This window comes from Panulirus ornatus, chromosome 26 (genome assembly GCF_036320965.1).
Source record: "Panulirus ornatus isolate Po-2019 chromosome 26, ASM3632096v1, whole genome shotgun sequence".
NCBI classification, from domain to species: Eukaryota; Metazoa; Arthropoda; class Malacostraca; order Decapoda; family Palinuridae; genus Panulirus; species Panulirus ornatus.
This window is the reverse complement of record NC_092249.1, coordinates 9,684,520-9,692,019: the sequence shown is the minus strand read 5'-3', so window position 1 is coordinate 9,692,019 and position 7,500 is coordinate 9,684,520. Positions and strand designations below refer to the sequence as shown.

Genomic DNA, 7,500 nt, shown 5'->3' with positions numbered 1-7,500 from the left:
TACCATGTTCACGACACCCAAACCCCTTCTTTATTGAACAAATCCATTTTCGATATTCTTCCTTACACACACACACAAACACACACACACACACACACACACACACACACACACACACACACACACACACACACACACACACATACACACACGCACACACGCGCACACACACACACACACACACACGCACACACGCACACACGCGCACACACACACACACACACACACACACACACACAGTAATTCATATTCTTAGACGTGTTAAAGAAATTTGACACATAAGGTGTCCTTCGGCGGGTCAAAGGATATTAAATGAGAATTAATAGAGGAACTTTTGTGGATTACTTGACCATATATCAAAGTTCATAAATTCTGACACAAACATTATATACATCGCATAACGGTTACTGACTAACGGCTAACGTGTGACCTGATCATATTCTCATAAACACTGTGATTAATCTGTAAACTGACCATACTCACGTAACGAAGGTGATTGACGTGTGACTTAGTCATATTCACATAAAGCCTAGTAGCTTAATATGTGACCTACCTAAATCAATTTAGCGACTGTGATTAGTGTGTAACCTGCTGGAAAAATAAGCACAAAAAGCTTAAAGCTTTCGACGTGAAATACGGTCGAAGGATTGGTGCTTCTATGTTTATTTTCCAGTAGGTTTATATATATATATATATATATATATATATATATATATATATATATATATATATATATATATATATATATATATATATATATTGAAATGTATAAGTATGCATACGTGCGTGTGTGGGCGTATATGTACATACACGTGTATGTGTATATACATATATACATATATATATATATATATATATATATATATATATATATATATATATATATATATATATATATATATATATATATATATATATATATATTTTTTTTTTCATACTATTCGGCATTTCCCGCGATAGCGAGGTAGCGTTAAGAACAGAGGACTGGGCCTTTGAGGGAATATCCTCACATGGCCACCTTCTCTGTTCCTTCTTTTTAAAATTAAAAAAAGATAGGAGAGGGGAGGATTTCCAGCCCCCCGCTTCCTTCCCTTTTAGTCGCCTTCTTCGACACGCAGGGAATACGTGGGAAGTATTCTTTCTCCCCTATCCCCAGGGAAATATATATATATATATATATATATATATATATATATATATATATATATATATATATATATATATATATATATATATATATATATATATAAATATATATATATATATATATATATATATATATATATATATATATATATATATATATATATATATATATATATATATATATATATATATATATATATATATATATATATTTTTTTTTTTTTTTTTTTTTTTTTTTATACTTTGTCGCTGTCTCCCGCGTTTGCGAGGTAGCGCAAGGAAACAGACGAAAGAAATGGCCCAACCCCCCCCCCCCATACACATGTACATACACACGTCCACACACGCAAATATACATACCTACACAGCTTTCCATGGTTTACCCCAGACGCTTCACATGCCTTGCTTCAATCCACTGACAGCACGTCAACCCCTATATACCACATGACTCCAATTCACTCTATTTCTTGCCCTCCTTTCACCCTCCTGCATGTTCAGGCCCCGATCACACAAAATCTTTTTCACTCCATCTTTCCACCTCCAATTTGGTCTCCCTCTTCTCCTCGTTCCCTCCACCTCCGACACATATATCCTCTTGGTCAATCTCTCCTCACTCATTCTCTCCATGTGCCCAAACCATTTCAAAACACCCTCTTCTGCTCTCTCAACCACGCTCTTTTTATTTCCACACATCTCTCTTACCCTTACGTTACTTACTCGATCAAACCACCTCACACCACACATTGTCCTCAAACATCTCATTTCCAGCACATCCATCCTCCTGCGCACATCTCTATCCATAGCCCACGCCTCGCAACCATACAGCATTGTTGGAACCACTATTCCCTCAAACATACCCATTTTTGCTTTCCGAGATAATGTTCTCGACTTCCACACATTTTTCAAGGCTCCCAAAATTTTCGCCCCCTCCCCCACCCTATGATCCACTTCCGCTTCCATGGTTCCATCCGCTGACAGATCCACTCCCAGATATCTAAAGCACTTCACTTCCTCCAGTTTTTCTCCATTCAAACTCACCTCCCAATTGACTTGACCCTCACCCCTACTGTACCTAATAACCTTGCTCTTATTCACATTTACTCTCAACTTTCTTCTTCCACACACTTTACCAAACTCAGTCACCAGCTTCTGCAGTTTCTCACATGAATCAGCCACCAGCGCTGTATCATCAGCGAACAACAATTGACTCACTTCCCAAGCTCTCTCATCCCCAACAGACTTCATACTTGCCCCTCTTTCCAGGACTCTTGCATTTACCTCCTTTACAACCCCATCCATAAACAAATTAAACAACCATGGAGACATCACACACCCCTGCCGCAAACCTACATTCACTGAGAACCAATCACTTTCCTCTCTTCCTACACGTACACATGCCTTACATCCTCGATATATATATATATATATATATATATATATATATATATATATATATATATATATATATATATATATATATATATATATATATATATATATATATATATATATATATATATATATATATATAGACAAGGGAGCAAATGGGTACTTCAGTGAAGGGCGCAAATGGGGAGGTGATAACAAGTAGTGGTGATGTGAGAAGGAGATGGAGTGAGTATTTTGAAGGTTTGTTGAATGTGTTTGATGATAGAGTGGCAGATATAGGGTGTTTTGGTCGAGGTGGTGTGCAAAGTGAGAGGGTTAGGGAAAATGATTTGGTAAACAGAGAAGAGGTAGTGAAAGCTTTGCGGAAGATGAAAGCCGGCAAGGCAGCAGGTTTGGATGGTATTGCAGTGGAATTTATTAAAAAAGGGGGTGACTTTATTGTTGACTGGTTGGTAAGGTTATTTAATTATGTATGACTCATGGTGAGGTGCCTGAGGATTGGCGGAATGCGTGCATAGTGCCATTGTACAGAGGCAAAGGGGATAAGAGTGAGTGCTCAAATTACAGAGGTATAAGTTTGTTGAGTACTCCTGGTAAATCATATGGGACGGTATTGATTGAGAGGGTGAAGGCATGTACAGAGCATCAGATTGGGGAAGAGCAGTGTGGTTTCAGAAGTGGTAGAGGATGTGTGGATCAGGTGTTTGCTTTGAAGAATGTATGTGAGAAATACTTAGAAAAGCAAATGGATTTGTATGTAGCATTTATGGATCTGGAGAAGGCATATGATAGAGTTGATAGAGATGCTCTGTGGAAGGTATTAAGAATATATGGTGTGGGAGGAAAGTTGTTAGAAGCAGTGAAAGGTTTTTATCGAGGATGTAAGGCATGTGTACGTGTAGGAAGAGAGGAAAGTGATTGGTTCTCAGTGAATGTAGATCTGGCAGCGGATGGAACCATGGAAGCGGAAGTGGATCATAGGGTGGGGGAGGGGGCGAAAATTCTGGGGGCCTTGAAGAATGTGTGGAAGTCGAGAACATTATCTCGGAAAGCAAAAATGGGTATGTTTGAAGGAATAGTGGTTCCAACAATGTTGTATGGTTGCGAGGCGTGGGCTATGGATAGAGTTGTGCGCAGGAGGATGGATGTGCTGGAAATGAGATGTTTGAGGACAATGTGTGGTGTGAGTTGGTTTGATCGAGTGAGTAACGTAAGGGTAAGAGAGATGTGTGGAAATAAAAAGAGCGTGGTTGAGAGAGCAGAAGAGGGTGTTTTGAAGAGGTATGGGCACATGGAGAGGATGAGTGAGGAAAGATTGACCAAGAGGATATATGTGTCGGAGGTGGAGGGAACAAGGAGAAGAGGGAGACCAAATTGGAGGTGGAAAGATGGAGTGAAAAAGATTTTGTGTGATCGGGGCCTGAATATGCAGGAGGGTGAAAGGAGGGCAAGGAATAGAGTGAATTGGAGCGATGTGGTATACCGGGGTTGACGTGCTGTCAGTGGATTGAATCAAGGCATGTGAAGCGTCTGGGGTAAACCATGGAAAGCTGTGTAGGTATGTATATTTGCGTGTGTGGACGTATGTATATACATGTGTATGGGGGGGGGGGGGGTTGGGCCATTTCTTTCGTCTGTTTCCTTGCGCTACCTCGCAAACGCGGGAGACAGCGACAAAGTATAATAATAAAAAAAAATAAAAATATATATATCTTTTTCTTTCATACTATTCGCCATTTCCCGCCTCAGCGAGGTAGCGTTAAGAACAGAGGACTGGGCCTCTGAGGAAACATCCTCACCCGGCCCCCTACTCTGTTCCTTCCTTTGGAAAATTGAAAAAAAAAGAGGGGAAGATTTCCAGCCCCCCCGCTCCCTTCCCTTTTAGTCGCCTTCTACGACACGCAGGGAATACGTGGGAAGTATTCTTTCTCCCCTTTCTCCCCTATATATATATATATATATATATATATATATATATATATATATATATATATATATATATATATATATATATATATATATGCCTTGATTCAATCCACTGACAGCACGTCAACCCCGGTATACCACATCGCTCCAATTCACTCTATTCCTTGCCCTCCTTTCACCCTCCTGCATGTTCAGGCCCCGATCACACAAAATCTTTTTCACTCCATCTTTCCACCTCCAATTTGGTCTCCCTCTTCTCCTCGTTCCCTCCACCTCCGACACATATATCCTCTTGGTCAATCTTTCCTCACTCATTCTCTCCATGTGCCCAAACCACTTCAAAACACCCTCTTCTGCTCTCTCAACCACGCTCTTTTTATTTCCACACATCTCTCTTACCCTTACGTTACTCACTCGATCAAACCACCTCACACCACACATTGTCCTCAAACATCTCATTTCCAGCACATCCATCCTCCTGCGCACAACTCTATCCATAGCCCACGCCTCGCAACCATACAACATTGTTGGAACCACTATTCCTTCAAACATACCCATTTTTGCTTTCCGAGATAATGTTCTCGACTTCCACACATTCTTCAAGGCCCCAGAATTTTCGCCCCCTCCCCCACCCTATGATCCACTTCCGCTTCCATGGTTCCATCCGCTGCCAGATCCACTCCCAGATATCTAAAACACTTCACTTCCTCCAGTTTTCTACATTCAAACTCACCTCCCAATTGACTTGACCCTCAACCCTACTGTACCTAATAACCTTGCTCTTATTCACATTTACTCTTAACTTTCTTCTTCCACACACTTTACCAAACTCAGTCACCAGCTTCTGCAGTTTCTCACATGAATCAGCCACCAGCGCTGTATCATCAGCGAACAACAACTGACTCACTTCCCAAGCTCTCTCATCCCAACAGACTTCATACTTGCCCCTCTTTCCAAAACTCTTGCATTTACCTCCCTAACAACCCCATCCATAAACAAATTAAACAACCATGGAGACATCACACACCCCTGCCGCAAACCTACATTCACTGAGAACCAATCACTTTCCTCTCTTCCTACACGTACACATGCCTTACATCCTCGATAAAAACTTTTCACTGCTTCTAACAACTTTCCTCCCACACCATATATTCTTAATACCTTCCACAGAGCATCTCTATCAACTCTATCATATGCCTTCTCCAGATCCATAAATGCTACATACAAATCCATTTGCTTTTCTAAGTATTTCTCACATACATTCTTCAAAGCAAACACCTGATCCACACATCCTCTACCACTTCTGAAACCACACTGCTCTTCCCCAATCTGATGCTCTGTACATGCCTTCACCCTCTCAATCAATACCCTCCCATATAATTTACCAGGAATACTCAACAAACTTATACCTCTGTAATTTGAGCACTCACTCTTATCCCCTTTGCCTTTGTACAATGTCACTATGCACGCATTCCGCCAATCCTCAGGCACCTCACCATGAGTCATACATATATTAAATAACCTTACCAACCAGTCAATAATACAGTCACCCCCTTTTTTAATAAATTCCACTGCAATACCAACCAAACCTGCTGCCTTGCCGGCTTTCATCTTCCGCAAAGCTTTTACTACCTCTTCTCTGTTTACCAAATCATTTTCCCTAACCCTCTCACTTTGCACACCACCTCGACCAAAACACCCTATATCTGCCACTCTATCATCAAAAACATTCAACAACCTTCAAAATACTCACTCCATCTCCTTCTCACATCACCACTACTTGTTATCACCTCCCCATTTGCGCCCTTCACTGAAGTTCCCATTTGCTCCCTTGTCTTACGCACTTTATTTACCTCCTTCCAGAATATCTTTTTATTCTCCCTAAAATTTAATGATACTCTCTCACCCCAACTCTCATTTGCCCTTTTTTTCACCTCTTGCACCTTTCCCTTGACTTCCTGTCTCTTTCTTTTATACATCTCCCACTCAATTGCATTTTTTCCCTGCAAAAATCGTCCAAATGCCTCTCTCTTCTCTTTCACTAATACTCTTACTTCTTCATCCCACCACTCACTACCCTTTCTAATCAACCCACCTCCCACTCTTCTCATGCCACAAGCATCTTTTGCGCAATCCATCACTGATTCCCTAAATACATCCCATTCCTCCCCCACTCCCCTTACTTCCATTGTTCTCACCTTTTTCCATTCTATACTCAGTCTCTCCTGGTACTTCCCCACACAGGTCTCCTTCCCAAGCTCACTTTCTCTCACCACCCTCTTCACCCCAACATTCACTCTTCATTTCTGAAAACCCATACAAATCTTCACCTTAGCCTCCACAAGATAATGATCAGACATCCCTCCAGTTGCACCTCTCAGCACATTAACATCCAAAAGTCTCTCTTTCGCACGCCTGTCAATTAACACGTAATCCAATAACGCTCTCTGGCCATCTCTCCTACTTACATAAGTATACTTATGTATATCTCGCTTTTTAAACCAGGTATTCTCAATCATCAGTCCTTTTTCAGCACATAAATCTACAAGCTCTTCACCATTTCCATTTACAACACTGAACACCCCATGTATACCAATTATTCCCTCAACTGCCACATTACTCACCTTTGCATTCAAATCACCCATCACTATAACCCGGTCTCGTGCATCAAAACCACTAACACACTCATTCAGCTGCTCCCAAAACACTTGCCTCTCATGATCTTTCTTCTCATGCCCAGGTGCATATGCACCAATAATCACCCATCTCTCTCCATCAACTTTCAGTTTTACCCATATTAATCGAGAATTTACTTTCTTACATTCTATCACATACTCCCACAACTCCTGTTTCAGGAGTATTGCTACTCCTTCCCTTGCTCTTGTCCTCTCACTAACCCCTGACTTTACTCCCCAGACATTCCCAAACCACTCTTCCCCTTTACCCTTGAGCTTCGTTTCACTCAGAGCCAAAACATCCAGGTTCCTTTCCTCAAACATACTACCTATCTCTCCTTTTTTCACATCTTGGTTACATCCA

The 7,500-nt window shown here is 40.9% G+C and overlaps 1 protein-coding gene across 1 annotated transcript in view; it reads right to left on the bottom strand.

Annotated features, from left to right (window-relative positions):
* LOC139757447 (hemicentin-1-like) overlaps positions 1 to 7,500 on the bottom strand; it is a 334,144-nt gene that overhangs the window by 221,029 nt on the left and 105,615 nt on the right. The window lies entirely within an intron of this gene.